This window comes from Ornithorhynchus anatinus, chromosome 17 (genome assembly GCF_004115215.2).
Source record: "Ornithorhynchus anatinus isolate Pmale09 chromosome 17, mOrnAna1.pri.v4, whole genome shotgun sequence".
NCBI lineage: Eukaryota > Metazoa > Chordata > Mammalia > Monotremata > Ornithorhynchidae > Ornithorhynchus > Ornithorhynchus anatinus.
Genome location: NC_041744.1, coordinates 11,535,205 through 11,550,062, shown reverse-complemented (window position 1 = coordinate 11,550,062; position 14,858 = coordinate 11,535,205). Strand labels below are relative to the sequence as shown.

General features: G+C 50.3%; 15 non-coding genes and 1 pseudogene across 15 annotated transcripts; all 16 read left to right on the top strand.

Annotated features, from left to right (window-relative positions):
- The first annotated feature begins 1,134 nt into the window (after positions 1-1,134).
- On the top strand, positions 1,135-1,298 carry LOC114817995. The gene has a single exon (XR_003765823.1). It is a non-coding gene; the product is annotated as a U1 spliceosomal RNA (small nuclear RNA).
- A 511-nt stretch (positions 1,299-1,809) lies between these two features.
- Positions 1,810-1,974, top strand: LOC114818105. Its single transcript, XR_003765925.1, has one exon. It is a non-coding gene; the product is annotated as a U1 spliceosomal RNA (small nuclear RNA).
- A 1,658-nt stretch (positions 1,975-3,632) lies between these two features.
- On the top strand, positions 3,633-3,796 carry LOC114818039. Its single transcript, XR_003765861.1, has one exon. It is a non-coding gene; the product is annotated as a U1 spliceosomal RNA (small nuclear RNA).
- Positions 3,797-5,954: 2,158 nt separating this feature from the next.
- Positions 5,955-6,105, top strand: LOC114818034 (annotated as a pseudogene).
- A 510-nt stretch (positions 6,106-6,615) lies between these two features.
- Positions 6,616-6,779, top strand: LOC114818150. The gene has a single exon (XR_003765971.1). It is a non-coding gene; the product is annotated as a U1 spliceosomal RNA (small nuclear RNA).
- Positions 6,780-7,398: 619 nt separating this feature from the next.
- LOC114818003 lies at positions 7,399-7,563 on the top strand. The gene has a single exon (XR_003765831.1). It is a non-coding gene; the product is annotated as a U1 spliceosomal RNA (small nuclear RNA).
- Positions 7,564-8,222: 659 nt separating this feature from the next.
- On the top strand, positions 8,223-8,392 carry LOC114818031. The gene has a single exon (XR_003765857.1). It is a non-coding gene; the product is annotated as a U1 spliceosomal RNA (small nuclear RNA).
- A 516-nt stretch (positions 8,393-8,908) lies between these two features.
- On the top strand, positions 8,909-9,072 carry LOC114817991. Its single transcript, XR_003765819.1, has one exon. It is a non-coding gene; the product is annotated as a U1 spliceosomal RNA (small nuclear RNA).
- A 626-nt stretch (positions 9,073-9,698) lies between these two features.
- Positions 9,699-9,863, top strand: LOC114818167. Its single transcript, XR_003765988.1, has one exon. It is a non-coding gene; the product is annotated as a U1 spliceosomal RNA (small nuclear RNA).
- Positions 9,864-10,373: 510 nt separating this feature from the next.
- Positions 10,374-10,537, top strand: LOC114818180. Its single transcript, XR_003766001.1, has one exon. It is a non-coding gene; the product is annotated as a U1 spliceosomal RNA (small nuclear RNA).
- Positions 10,538-11,045: 508 nt separating this feature from the next.
- LOC114818179 lies at positions 11,046-11,209 on the top strand. Its single transcript, XR_003766000.1, has one exon. It is a non-coding gene; the product is annotated as a U1 spliceosomal RNA (small nuclear RNA).
- A 510-nt stretch (positions 11,210-11,719) lies between these two features.
- Positions 11,720-11,883, top strand: LOC114817996. The gene has a single exon (XR_003765824.1). It is a non-coding gene; the product is annotated as a U1 spliceosomal RNA (small nuclear RNA).
- Positions 11,884-12,500: 617 nt separating this feature from the next.
- Positions 12,501-12,665, top strand: LOC114818094. Its single transcript, XR_003765915.1, has one exon. It is a non-coding gene; the product is annotated as a U1 spliceosomal RNA (small nuclear RNA).
- Positions 12,666-13,171: 506 nt separating this feature from the next.
- On the top strand, positions 13,172-13,336 carry LOC114818083. The gene has a single exon (XR_003765904.1). It is a non-coding gene; the product is annotated as a U1 spliceosomal RNA (small nuclear RNA).
- A 510-nt stretch (positions 13,337-13,846) lies between these two features.
- On the top strand, positions 13,847-14,010 carry LOC114818178. The gene has a single exon (XR_003765999.1). It is a non-coding gene; the product is annotated as a U1 spliceosomal RNA (small nuclear RNA).
- Positions 14,011-14,517: 507 nt separating this feature from the next.
- Positions 14,518-14,682, top strand: LOC114818009. Its single transcript, XR_003765837.1, has one exon. It is a non-coding gene; the product is annotated as a U1 spliceosomal RNA (small nuclear RNA).
- The last annotated feature ends 176 nt before the right edge of the window (positions 14,683-14,858 follow it).

The following is a 14,858-nucleotide window of genomic DNA, read 5'->3' as shown; positions in this document are numbered from 1 at the left end:
GCTTGGGAAAGTACAATACAGCAGAAGTGCCAAGCCTCGCCCAAAAGCTCACAGTCTGGGAGTTGGGGGGGAGGCAGACATCAATTCAAATAAAAAGACATCAATATTAATAGTAATGTGTGTTGTTTGTTAAGCACTTACTGTGTGCCTGAGTCACCTCCTCCAAGAAGCCTTCCCAGCCTGAGCCCCACTTTCCCTCTGCTCCCCCTCCTCTCCCCCCACCCTCTGTTTCTCCCCCTTTCCCCCTCCCCTCAGTACTGTGCTCATTTGTATATATTAATTACCCTATTTATCTATTTATTCTATTTATCTTGATGATGTTTTCTTGTTTCTGTTTCGTTCTGTTTTGCTCTGCTGTCTCCCCCGTTTGGCTGTGAGCCAGTCATTGGGCAGAGATTGTCTCTGTTGCCGAATTGTATATTCCAAGTGCTTAGTACAGTGTCCTGCACATAGTAAGCTCTCAGTAAACTTTTTCGAATGAATATGAATAAAATTACGTATATACACTTGTGGGGCAGGGAGTGGGGGGAAGAGCAAAGGGAGCAAGTGGAGGGCGACGCAGAAGGGAGCGGAAGATGAGGAAAAGTGTGGCTGAACCTGGGAAGGCCTCTTGGAGGAGATGTGCCTTCAGGAAGATGTGCGAGTAAAGCTGCAACTATCGTCTCTAGAAGGTGTCCACTCGTTGGGGGCAAAGCGTCTGTTACGTTGTTCTATTGTTATTTATTTACTCATTTACTCACGTTAATGTCCATCTCCCCCTCTAGACTGTGATGCCGTTGTGGGCAGGGGATGGGTCTGTTTATTGTTGCATAGTACTCTCCCAAGCGCTTAGTGCAGGGCCTTGCGCACAGTAAGCGCTCAGTACAGGCGGTTGACCGAATGAGAGGGGTGGTGTCAGCCTTCAGGGGCGGGGTTATGTAAATATAACGGGGCGCTGTGCATCCTGGGAGGTGACTTGGCGGGCCTTTCGCTTCAATCACGCCGCGGCCTTTGCGGGGGAAAGAGTAGCATTTTGTGAGTGATCGGTAGCGGGCTCAGCCCATCCCAAGCCGCACCATTTTGGGCGCGTCTTAGGGAGCGCAAGTGTACAGTGTCTCAGGTGGGGGGCCGTGGCCGTTGGGCGGAAAGTAACTCATACTTACCTGGCAGGGGAGACACCATGATCACGTAGGTGGTTTTCCCAGGGTGAGGCTCAGCCATTGCACTCCGGCTGTGCTGACCCCTGCGATTTCCCCAAATGCGGGAAACTCGACTGCATAATTTGTGGTAGTGGGGGACTGCGTTCGCGCTCTCCCCTGGTGTCTTAGTTGAAAAAGCAGAGCTTTAGTTTCGTAGTCTTGTTCTTCTTCTCGGATGTTTTTAGTGTCGCTCTTATAGCCGCGGCGGTAGGAGTCCACATTTCATTTTTCGCAATTTGACTTCCATGTAATTTGTCCCCGGTGGGCTTAAGCCTCGTCAGGCCTTGTCTTGCCAAACCCATCTGAAAAATGTCATGAGCGCGGGGGCCCGGGATCGCCGGGGATGACGGTTTATACTTTAATAATAATAATAATAATGATGATGGTGGTTGTTAAGCGCTTACTATGTGCAGAGCACTGTTCTAAGCGCTGGGGTAGACACAGGGGAATCAAGTTGTCCCACGTGGGGCTCACAGACTTCATCCCCATTTTCCAGATGAGGTAACTGAGGCACAGAGAAGTGAAGCGACTTGCCCACAGTCACACAGCTGGCAAGTGGCAGAGCCGGGATTTGAACTCATGACCTCTGACTCCAAAGCCCGGGCTCTTTCCACTGAGCCACGCTGCTTCTCTACTTACCTGGCAGGGGAGACACCATGATCACGTAGGTGGTTTTCCCAGGGTGAGGCTCCGCCATTGCACTTGGGCTTGTGCTGACCCCTGCGATTTCCCCAAATGCGGGAAACTCGACTGCATAATTGGTGGTAGTGGGGGACTGCGTTCGCGCTCTCCCCGGGCATTTAGTTCAAAGATAGAAGAGTTTTTTTCGTTTCAACAAAGGGTAGTAATAAAAATGCTTTAGTCTTTCCAGGTTTGCAGTAAATATCCCTGTGAATTTATATAGCGATATCTTCACTGGTCTTTTCAGGGTGGAAAGCACAGAATAGTCTTTTTTGTTTCCAGAAAGGATAGTAATAAAAATGTTTTAGCCCTTCAAAAGTTGCAGTAAATATGCCTGTGAATTTGTATAGTGATATCTTCACTAGGTTTTTCGGGGAGGAAAAGACAGAATAGTTTTTTTTTTGCTTTAAGAAAGGGTAGTAATAAAAGTGCTTTAGTCCTTCAAAATTTGCAGTAAATATGCCTGTGAATTTGTATACTGATAGAAATCTAGGTTTTTCGGGGAGGAAAATAGTGAATTCCCACAGACAAGAGGATTGTTGGCATCTTCTAGAGAGTTTTTGCTATCGCCTGTGCTACTTGTTTTTTGTGTCTTAAGTAAATCCGTTAAAGTTTTTATGCCTCAACTTGTAATGTGGGGATTTTTATTGGGAGCCCCAGTGGTGACAAGGGAAGTTACGGAACCTGCTCAGTTTTCATCTATCCTGGCGCTTAATATCGTGCCACTGTGGAACAAATAAACCCCCAAGAAGCTTTGTACTTTACGTTGGGTGGAAGATAGGGATTTTAAAAAGAAGAAATTAAGTACAGGGTGTTGAGCATGCACTGAAAGTTTCACTTTCATTTTATATTGTCTGTGTGTTTTCATGTCCAAACAAGTGCATTTCTGGTTTCCAAAAACAAATATGTCCATTGCCAGTTTCTGTTGTAAGGTCAGGGACCGTTAAGACTTTCATTCAGTCATTGAATTCAATCGTATTTATCAAGTGGTTACTGTATGCAGAGCACTGTGATCAGCACTTGGGAAAGTACAATACAGCAGAAGTGCCAATCCCCACCCACAATAAGCTCACAGTCTGGGGGAGGCAGACATTAAATAAAAAGACATCTAAATAAAATTACGGATATACATTCAAGTGCTGAGAGGCAGGGAGAGGGGGAAAGAGCAAAGGGATCGACACAGAAGGGAGTGGGAGGTGAGGAAAATTTGTGTCTGAAGCTGGGAAGGCCTCTTAGAGATGTGCCTTCAGGAAGGCTTTGAAGCGGGGGGGTGGGAGAGTAAACCTGCAACTACCTTCTCTAGAAGATGTCCACTCTTTGGGGGCAAAGTGTCTGTTACATTGTTCTATTGTAATTTACTCAATTTATTCACATTAATGTCCACCTCCCCCCCCCCCGACCCCCCGCAGATTGTAATGCTGCTGTGGGCAGGGGATGTGTCTGTTTGTTGTTGCATAGTACTCTCCCAAGCGGTTAGTACAGGGCCCAGCGCTCAGTACGGACGGTTGACCGAATGGGAGGGGCGGTGGCGTCAGCCATGAGGGGCGGGGATATGTAAATGAGGACGTGGCGCTGTGCATCCTGGGAAATGACTCGGCGGACCTTTCGGTTCAGTCACGCCGCGGCCTTTGCGGGGAAAAGAGCAGCATTTTATGAGTGTTAGGTAGCGGGCTCAGACCGTCCCAAGCCCCATCATTTTTGGCACGTCTTAGGGAGCGCAAGTGTACAGTGCCTCAGGTGGGGGGGCCACGACCGTTGGGCGGCTAGCAATTCATACTTACCTGGCAGGGGAGACACCATGATCACGTAGGTGGTTTTCCCAGGGTGAGGCTCCGCCATTGCACTTGGGCTGTGCTGACCCCTGCGATTTCCCCAAATGCGGGAAACTCGACTGCATAATTTGTGGTAGTGGGGGACTGCGTTCGCGCTCTCCCCTGGTGTCCTAGTTAAAAATCAGAGTTTTAGTTTCGTAATTTTTTCCATCTTCTTGGACATTTTTAATGTCGTTCTTATAGCCGCGGCGGTAGGAGTCCACATTTCATTTTTCGCAATTTGTCTTCGCTGTGATTTGTCCCCGGTGATTTTAAGCTAGTATTTTTCATTGTATTTCCAGCGTTTTGTATTCTCTCTGACGCGGAGAAGCCAGCTCCGCATCTAGAGAAGCAGCGTGGCGCAGTGGAAAGAGTCAGGAGTCAGGGCTCATGAGTTCGAATCCCAGCTCTGCCGCTTGTCGGCGGTGTGACTGTGGGCAAGTCACTTAACTTTTCTGTGCCTCAGTTCCCTCATCTGTAAAATGGGGATGAAGACTGTGAGCCCCACGTGGGACAACCTGATTCCCCTGTGTTTACCCCAGCGCTTAGAACAGTGCTCTGCACATAGTAAGCGCTTAACAAATACCAACATTATTATTATCTCAAAAGCGGAACGGTCGGCAGCATAATTTCTGTTTGCCATAGGCAACTTTCGCGCTTTCTCGTGGGCTTTGGGGGCAAAAGTGAGTTAATCCAGGTAACGGTAGCCCTTCACTCAATTCCGCTCTGCTCAATAGCGGTAAGAGGTGAACCCAGTTTTTGCCCCTTGTTCTCTTGGCGGTGGTGGACGAGTTTCTTCATTTCAGTGTCTTTCCGTTATCTACTAATTCAGTATCACCGAAGCGGAGACACACACATCCCATCCCATGGTGAGGTCGGGTAGGAAGAGGGTGAGAGATGCGAGCGGGTGGAGAAGAGAGGAGAGGGAAAGAGGAGAAAACCAACCGCCAGGGGAGCAGGAGGGGCAAGTAGAGGGTGGCAAACATTTACGTTCGAGAGGTGGGTCAGGGAATAACGGCCCGTGGAAAGGGGGGAGGTTTTCCGAAGATCTCCTTTTGGGAGACAATTGAGACAGGCGGCAGAGACTGCGGCTTAAGTTGGCATTTTTTATTAGTAATTATTCTCAATAGCAAAGAGCAGCACGGGGCGCCATTGACGACCGTGGGAACCGTCCGTTATAGTCAGCCTTATAGTCCGAGGTCTCCGCAGGCACTGAGGCGGCCGATCCGATCGGCCTTAGGTAGTCCACTCTCGGCTGAGTTTTGGATTGGGAGATCTCCGCCCCGTAGACTTTCTAGACTGGAACCTGCCGGCCGGCGGCCAGTCCGGTGCCCGCTCTCAGTGGCGTAGCGGGTTGTTTGGAGGGAAACGAGGACGCTCTGCCCCGTCACGGGAGAGAGGAGAATAATCACGTAAACGGGGTTTTCAGGCTGCGGCTCCTCTCGAGTGGCGGGGCTGTGCCCGTCCGTGCCCGCCGGCCGGAGCCGACCCAGGAGGCGGCGGAGGAGGAAGAAGGCTTTCGCGCGCTAGGGGCCGGACTTGGCGCTGCCAGGCCGGGGGTCCGGGGGTCCGGGGGTCCGGGGTTCCGGGGGTCGGTCGATCGGTTTGCCCCGTGCCCGTGGGGAAATAATGTATTTCCTTTCGTTTTTCGTATTTTTCATTTATTCTCACCAACGTGGAGAAGCACCCGCAAATGCGGAAAGGTCGCCCGCGTAATTTGTAGTAGCCGTGAACTGCTTTTTATTACTAATGATTATCGATGGCAAAGAGGACCACGGGGCTCCATTGGCGACCGTGGGACCCATCCGTTGAAGCCAGCTGTTTAGTCCGAGGTCTCCGCAGGCTTTGAGGCGGCCGATCCAGCCTTAGGTGCTCCATTCTCGGCTGAGTTTTGGATTGGGGGATTTCCGCCCCATAGACTTTCTAGACCGGACCCTGCCGGCCGGCGGTCAGTCCCGTGTCCGGTGCCCGGTGCCCGGTGTCCTAGCGGGTTGATTTGGAGGGAAACGAGGACGTTCTGCCCCGTCACAGGAGAGAGGAGAATAATCACGTAAACGGTGTTTTCAGGCTGCGGCTCCTCTCGAGGGGCGGGGCTGTGCCCGCCCGTGCCCGCCGGCCGGAGCCGGCCCAAGAGGCGGCGGAGGAGGAAGAAGGCGTACGTGCCGGGGCCGGGCATGGCGCTGTAAGTCCGGCGGGTCCGGGAGCCGTCCGTCGGTCGATCACTTGGTCTGTTCCGCCACTACACTGCCCAAGCTCCTTTGAAGGAAACCCTCCGGGAGCCGCTATATTTAAGGCGAGCTGAGCCGTGACGTCCGGAGGACGTCAGGGCTCAGCCACTGAACTTCGGCTGTGCTGACCCCTGCGATTTCCCCAAGTGCGGGAAACTCGACTGCATAATTGGTGGTAGTGGGGGACTGCGTTGGCGCCCTCCCCTGGTGTCCTAGTTAAAAATCAGGGCTTTAGTTTCGTAATTTCTTCTACTTCCTCGAACATTTCAAGTGTCGCTCTTAGAGCCGCTGCCGTCGGAGTCTACATTTCGTCTTTCGCAATTTGTCTTCCATGTGATTTGTCCCCGGTGGTTTTAAGCTCCGTCAGGCTTTGACTTGGCAAACCCATCTGAAAAATGTCATGAGCGCGGGGGCCCGGGATCGCCGGGGATGACGGTTTATACTTTAATAATAATAATAATAATGATGATGGTAGTTGTTAAGCGCTTAGTATGTGCAGAGCACTGTTCTAAGCGCTGGGGTAGACACAGGGGAATGAGGTTGTCCCCCGTGGGGCTCACAGACTTCATCCCCATTTTACAGATGAGGTAACTGAGGCACAGAGAAGTGAAGCGACTTGCCCACAGTCACACAGCTGGCAAGTGGCAGAGCCGGGATTTGAACTCATGACCTCTGACTCCAAAGCCCGGGCTCTTTCCACTGAGCCACGCTGCTTCTCTACTTACCTGGCAGGGGAGACACCATGGTCACGTAGGTGGTTTTCCCAGGGTGAGGCTCCGCCATTGCACTTGGGCTGTGCTGACCCCTGCGATTTCCCCAAATGCGGGAAACTCGACTGCATAATTGGTGGTAGTGGGGGACTGCGTTCGCGCTCTCCCCTGGTGTCCTAGTTAAAAATCAGGGCTTTAGTTTCATAATTTCTTCTATTATTATTATTATTATTTGTGCCTCACTTACCGTATCTGTCAAGTGGGGATTTTTAGACTGTGAGCCCAACGTGGGACAACCTGATGACCTACCCCAGCGCTTAGAACAGTGCTTGGCACATAGTAAGCGCTTAACAAGCAGCATCATTATTATTATTAGAAACGACATGGTCAATTTAAAGCAGCAAGGTTTTAACAGAGGGTCCTGGATTTTAAGCTTGGGTTTGCCCCTTGCTTGCCACTCGACTTTTCTATAGCTCATTGAGTCTGTCGAATTTAGCGGGCATTTAACCAGTGAGTGTGCAAGAACACAATATAATAATGATGGTAGTTGTTAAGCGCTTACTATGTGCCGAGCACTGTTCTAAGCGCTGGGGTAGACACAGGGGAATCAGGTTGTCCCACGTGGGGCTCACAGACTTCATCCCCATTTTACAGATGAGGTAACTGAGGCACAGAGAAGTGAAGCGACTTGCCCACAGTCACACAGCTGGCACGTGGCAGAGCCGGGATTATGAACTCATGACCTCTGACTCCAAAGCCCGGGCTCTTTCCACTGAGCCACGCTGCTTCTCTACTTAACTGGCAGGGGAGACACCATGATCACGTAGGTGGTTTTCCCAGGGTGAGGCTCCGCCATTGCACTTTGGGCTGTGCTGACCCCTGCGATTTCCCCAAGTGCGGGAAACTCGACTGCATAATTGGTGGTAGTGGGGGACTGCGTTCGCACTCTCCCCTGAAACAGTCAGTTTAAGAGCAGAGCTGTTTCGGAGTTTTGGTTTGTTACTTTTCGGAGCTATAGAAAGTAGTCGAGAAAGTGATTTAGAAAGTTTTTTTCCTTTTGCCTTTAGGTGGTGTAATTTCACGCTTTCCTTTCACTTTTAAAGCCGGGAAAGTCAATGAAGTATTGTTGGGTGCTTTGTCAGTATATTTTTCAGTTGTCTTCAAGCTATGAGCGTGCAGTAATATGGTTAATCAATTGAGTACCATTTTAAAGGTGAAAATTTCTTTTGTAGCGAGTAACTAGCCTTTTATTTTATTATTTTTATCAGTGGTGTATGAGGAGTTAACTTTAAACAGGGCTCTCTCTGCTAAGCACTTGAGGCACTACAAAGTACATATGCACTTTTTTTGCCCACAACAAGTTTACAATGTACAGGGGGAAGCAGATTTAATTTTAAATGAATTTAAAAATTACCTCTCTCCTGGTGTGGTGTAAAATAAGAATTCGGAGTATGGACCAATTTTCAACTTGAGAGTATTTTTCGAGATTTGGTTTAATCATTTCCGGTTGGTTGCTAGGAAGCAGACGTGGGTTCTTACCCCGGCTATGCTACTTGTCCGCTGTGTAGTGTCGTGCCGTGCACACAGTACGGACTGAATAAACACAATGGAATGAAAGTGAGCGTGGCTCAGTGGAAAGAGCCGGCCGGAGCCGTAGGTGGTTTTCCCAGGGTGAGGCTCCGCCATTGCACTTGGGCTGTGCTGACCCCTGCGATTTCCCCAAATGCGGGAAACTCGACTGCATAATTGGTGGTAGTGGGGGACTGCGTTCGCGCCCTCCCCTGGTGTCCTAGTTAAAAATCAGGGCTTTAGTTTCGTAATTTCTTCTACTTCCTCGAACATTTCAAGTGTCGCTCTTAGAGCCGCTGCCGTCGGAGTCTACATTTCGTCTTTCGCAATTTGTCTTCCATGTGATTTGTCCCCGGTGGTTTTAAGCTCCGTCAGGCTTTGTCTTGGCAAACCCATCTGAAAAATGTCATGAGCGCGGGGGCCCGGGATCGCCGGGGATGACGGTTTATACTTTAATAATAATAATAATAATAATAATGATGATGGTAGTTGTTAAGCGCTTAGTATGTGCAGAGCACTGTTCTAAGCGCTGGGGTAGACACAGGGGAATGAGGTTGTCCCCCGTGGGGCTCACAGACTTCATCCCCATTTTACAGATGAGGTAACTGAGGCACAGAGAAGTGAAGCGACTTGCCCACAGTCACACAGCTGGCAAGTGGCAGAGCCGGGATTTGAACTCATGACCTCTGACTCCAAAGCCCGGGCCCTTTCCACTGAGCCACGCTGCTTCTCTACTTACCTGGCAGGGGAGACACCATGGTCACGTAGGTGGTTTTCCCAGGGTGAGGCTCCGCCATTGCACTTGGGCTGTGCTGACCCCTGCGATATCCCCAAATGCGGGAAACTCGACTGCATAATTTGTGGTAGTGGGGGACTGCGTTCGTGCCCTCCCCTGGTGTCCTAGTTAAAAATCAGGGCTTTAGTTTCATAATTTCTTCTATTATTATTATTATTATTTGTGCCTCACTTACCGTATTTGTCAAGTGGGGATTTTTAGACTGTGAGCCCCACGTGGGACAACCTGATTCCCCTGTGTCTACCCCAGCGCTTAGAACAGTGCTCGGCACATAGTAAGCGCTTAACAAGCAGCATCATTATTATTATTAGAAACGACATGGTCAATTTAAAGCAGCAAGGTTTTAACAGAGGGTCCTGGATTTTAAGCTTGGGTTTGCCCCTTCCTTGCCACTCGACTTTTCTATAGCTCATTGAGTCTGTCGAATTTAGCGGGCATTTAACCAGTGAGTGTGCAAGAACACAATATATTAATGATGGTAGTTGTTAAGCGCTTACTATGTGCCGAGCACTGTTCTAAGCGCTGGGGTAGACACAGGGGAATCAGGTTGTCCCACGTGGGGCTCACAGACTTCATCCCCATTTTACAGATGAGGTAACTGAGGCACAGAGAAGTGAAGCGACTTGCCCACAGTCACACAGCTGGCAAGTGGCAGAGCCGGGATTATGAACTCATGACCTCTGACTCCAAAGCCCGGGCTCTTTCCACTGAGCCACGCTGCTTCTCTACTTACCTGGCAGGGGAGACACCATGATCACGTAGGTGGTTTTCCCAGGGTGAGGCTCCGCCATTGCACTTTGGGCTGTGCTGACCCCTGCGATTTCCCCAAGTGCGGGAAACTCGACTGCATAATTGGTGGTAGTGGGGGACTGCGTTCGCGCCCTCCCCTGGTGTCCTAGTTAAAAATCAGGGCTTTAGTTTCGTAATTTCTTCTACTTCCTCGAACATTTCAAGTGTCGCTCTTAGAGCCGCTGCCGTCGGAGTCTACATTTCGTCTTTCGCAATTTGTCTTCCATGTGATTTGTCCCCGGTGGTTTTAAGCTCCGTCAGGCTTTGTCTTGGCAAACCCATCTGAAAAATGTCATGAGCGCGGGGGCCCGGGATCGCCGGGGATGACGGTTTATACTTTAATAATAATAATAATAATGATGATGGTAGTTGTTAAGCGCTTAGTATGTGCAGAGCACTGTTCTAAGCGCTGGGGTAGATACAGGGGAATGAGGTTGTCCCCCGTGGGGCTCACAGACTTCATCCCCATTTTGCAGATGAGGTAACTGAGGCACAGAGAAGTGAAGCGACTTGCCCACAGTCACACAGCTGGCACGTGGCAGAGCCGGGATTTGAACTCATGACCTCTGACTCCAAAGCCCGGGCTCTTTCCACTGAGCCACGCTGCTTCTCTACTTACCTGGCAGGGGAGACACCATGATCACGTAGGTGGTTTTCCCAGGGTGAGGCTCCGTCATTGCACTTGGGCTGTGCTGACCCCTGCGATTTCCCCAAATGCGGGAAACTCGACTGCATAATTGGTGGTAGTGGGGGACTGCGTTCGCGCCCTCCCCTGGTGTCCTAGTTAAAAATCAGGGCTTTAGTTTCGTAATTTCTTCTACTTCCTCGAACATTTCAAGTGTCGCTCTTAGAGCCGCTGCCGTCGGAGTCTACATTTCGTCTTTCGCAATTTGTCTTCCATGTGATTTGTCCCCGGTGGTTTTAAGCTCCGTCAGGCTTTGTCTTGGCAAACCCATCTGAAAAATGTCATGAGCGCGGGGGCCCGGGATCGCCGGGGATGACGGTTTATACTTTAATAATAATAATAATAATGATGATGGTAGTTGTTAAGCGCTTACTATGTGCAGAGCACTGTTCTAAGCGCTGGGGTAGATACAGGGGAATGAGGTTGTCCCCCGTGGGGCTCACAGACTTCATCCCCATTTTGCAGATGAGGTAACTGAGGCACAGAGAAGTGAAGCGTCACACACAGTCACACAGCTGGCACGTGGCAGAGCCGGGATTTGAACTCATGACCTCTGACTCCAAAGCCCGGGCTCTTTCCACTGAGCCACGCTGCTTCTCTACTTACCTGGCAGGGGAGACACCATGATCACGTAGGTGGTTTTCCCAGGGTGAGGCTCCGTCATTGCACTTGGGCTGTGCTGACCCCTGCGATTTCCCCAAATGCGGGAAACTCGACTGCATAATTGGTGGTAGTGGGGGACTGCGTTCGCGCCCTCCCCTGGTGTCCTAGTTAAAAATCAGGGCTTTAGTTTCGTAATTTCTTCTACTTCCTCGAACATTTCAAGTGTCGCTCTTAGAGCCGCTGCCGTCGGAGTCTACATTTCGTCTTTCGCAATTTGTCTTCCATGTGATTTGTCCCCGGTGGTTTTAAGCTCCGTCAGGCTTTGTCTTGGCAAACCCATCTGAAAAATGTCATGAGCGCGGGGGCCCGGGATCGCCGGGGATGACGGTTTATACTTTAATAATAATAATAATAATGATGATGGTAGTTGTTAAGCGCTTAGTATGTGCAGAGCACTGTTCTAAGCGCTGGGGTAGACACAGGGGAATGAGGTTGTCCCCCGTGGGGCTCACAGACTTCATCCCCATTTTACAGATGAGGTAACTGAGGCACAGAGAAGTGAAGCGACTTGCCCACAGTCACACAGCTGGCACGTGGCAGAGCCGGGATTTGAACTGATGACCTCTGACTCCAAAGCCCGGGCTCTTTCCACTGAGCCACGCTGCTTCTCTACTTACCTGGCAGGGGAGATACCATGATCACGTAGGTGGTTTTCCCAGGGTGAGGCTCAGCCACTGAACTTCGGCTGTGCTGACCCCTGCGATTTCCCCAAGTGCGGGAAACTCGACTGCATAATTGGTGGTAGTGGGGGACTGCGTTCGCGCCCTCCCCTGGTGTCCTAGTTAAAAATCAGGGCTTTAGTTTCATAATTTCTTCTATTATTATTATTATTATTTGTGCCTCACTTACCGTATCTGTCAAGTGGGGATTTTTAGACTGTGAGCCCAACGTGGGACAACCTGATGACCTACCCCAGCGCTTAGAACAGTGCTTGGCACATAGTAAGCGCTTAACAAGCAGCATCATTATTATTATTAGAAACGACATGGTCAATTTAAAGCAGCAAGGTTTTAACAGAGGGTCCTGGATTTTAAGCTTGGGTTTGCCCCTTGCTTGCCACTCGACTTTTCTATAGCTCATTGAGTCTGTCGAATTTAGCGGGCATTTAACCAGTGAGTGTGCAAGAACACAATATAATAATGATGGTAGTTGTTAAGCGCTTACTATGTGCCGAGCACTGTTCTAAGCGCTGGGGTAGACACAGGGGAATCAGGTTGTCCCACGTGGGGCTCACAGACTTCATCCCCATTTTACAGATGAGGTAACTGAGGCACAGAGAAGTGAAGCGACTTGCCCACAGTCACACAGCTGGCAAGTGGCAGAGCCGGGATTTGAACTCATGACCTCTGACTCCAAAGCCCGGGCTCTTTCCACTGAGCCACGCTGCTTCCTACTTACCTGGCAGGGGAGACACCATGATCACGTAGGTGGTTTTCCCAGGGTGAGGCTCCGCCATTGCACTTTGGGCTGTGCTGACCCCTGCGATTTCCCCAAGTGCGGGAAACTCGACTGCATAATTGGTGGTAGTGGGGGACTGCGTTCGCGCTCTCCCCTGGTGTCTTAGTTAAAAATCAGAGTTTTAGTTGCGTAATTTTTTCCATCTTCTTGGACATTTTTAATGTCGCTCTTAGAGCCGCGGCCGTCGGAGTCTACATTTCGTCTTTCGCAATTTGTCTTCCATGTGATTTGTCCCCGGTGGTTTTAAGCTCCGTCAGGCTTTGTCTTGGCAAACGCATCTGAAAAATGTCATGAGCGCGGGGGCCCGGGATCGCCGGGGATGACGGTTTATACTTTAATAATAATAATAATGATGATGGTAGTTGTTAAGCGCTTACTATGTGCAGAGCACTGTTCTAAGCGCTAGGGTAGATACAGGGGAATGAGGTTGTCCCCCGTGGGGCTCAAAGACTTCATCCCCATTTTGCAGATGAGGTAACTGAGGCACAGAGAAGTGAAGCGACTTGCCCACAGTCACACAGCTGGCAAGTGGCAGAGCCGGGATTTGAACTCATGACCTCTGACTCCAAAGCCCGGGCTCTTTCCACTGAGCCACGCTGCTTCCTACTTACCTGGCAGGGGAGACACCATGATCACGTAGGTGGTTTTCCCAGGGTGAGGCTCCGCCATTGCACTTTGGGCTGTGCTGACCCCTGCGATTTCCCCAAGTGCGGGAAACTCGACTGCATAATTGGTGGTAGTGGGGGACTGCGTTCGCGCTCTCCCCTGGTGTCTTAGTTAAAAATCAGAGTTTTAGTTGCGTAATTTTTTCCATCTTCTTGGACATTTTTAATGTCGCTCTTAGAGCCGCTGCCGTCGGAGTCTACATTTCGTCTTTCGCAATTTGTCTTCCATGTGATTTGTCCCCGGTGGTTTTAAGCTCCGTCAGGCTTTGACTTGGCAAACCCATCTGAAAAATGTCATGAGCGCGGGGGCCCGGGATCGCCGGGGATGACGGTTTATACTTTAATAATAATAATAATAATGATGATGGTAGTTGTTAAGCGCTTACTATGTGCAGAGCACTGTTCTAAGCGCTAGGGTAGATACAGGGGAATGAGGTTGTCCCCCGTGGGGCTCACAGACTTCATCCCCATTTTGCAGATGAGGTAACTGAGGCACAGAGAAGTGAAGCGACTTGCCCACAGTCACACAGCTGGCAAGTGGCAGAGCCGGGATTTGAACTCATGACCTCTGACTCCAAAGCCCGGGCTCTTTCCACTGAGCCACGCTGCTTCTCTACTTACCTGGCAGGGGAGACACCATGATCACGTAGGTGGTTTTCCCAGGGTGAGGCTCCGTCATTGCACTTGGGCTGTGCTGACCCCTGCGATTTCCCCAAATGCGGGAAACTCGACTGCATAATTGGTGGTAGTGGGGGACTGCGTTCGCGCCCTCCCCTGGTGTCCTAGTTAAAAATCAGGGCTTTAGTTTCGTAATTTCTTCTACTTCCTCGAACATTTCAAGTGTCGCTCTTAGAGCCGCTGCCGTCGGAGTCTACATTTCGTCTTTCGCAATTTGTCTTCCATGTGATTTGTCCCCGGTGGTTTTAAGCTCCGTCAGGCTTTGTCTTGGCAAACCCATCTGAAAAATGTCATGAGCGCGGGGGCCCGGGATCGCCGGGGATGATGGTTTATACTTTAATAATAATAACAATGATTATGGTAGTTGTTAAGCGCTTAGTATGTGCAGAGCACTGTTCTAAGCGCTGGGGTAGATACAGGGGAATGAGGTTGTCCCACGTGGGGCTCACAGACTTCATCCCCATTTTACAGATGAGGTAACTGAGGCACAGAGAAGTGAAGCGACTTGCCCACAGTCACACAGCTGGCACGTGGCAGAGCCGGGATTTGAACTGATGACCTCTGACTCCAAAGCCCGGGCTCTTTCCACTGAGCCACGCTGCTTCTCGGCTTACCTGGCAGGGGAGACAACCATGGTCACGTAGGTGGTTTTCCCAGGGTGAGGCTCCGCCATTGCACTTGGGCTGTGCTGACCCCTGCGATTTCCCCAAATGCGGGAAACTCGACTGCATAATTGGTGGTAGTGGGGGACTGCGTTCGCGCTCTCCCCTGGTGTCTTAGTTAAAAATCAGAGTTTTAGTTGCGTAATTTTTTCCATCTTCTCGGACATTTTTAATGTCGCTCTTAGAGCCGCGGCCGTCGGAGTCTACATTTCGTCTTTCGCAATTTGTCTTCCATGTGATTTGTCCCCGGTGGTTTTAAGCTCCGTCAGGCTTTGTCTTGGCAAA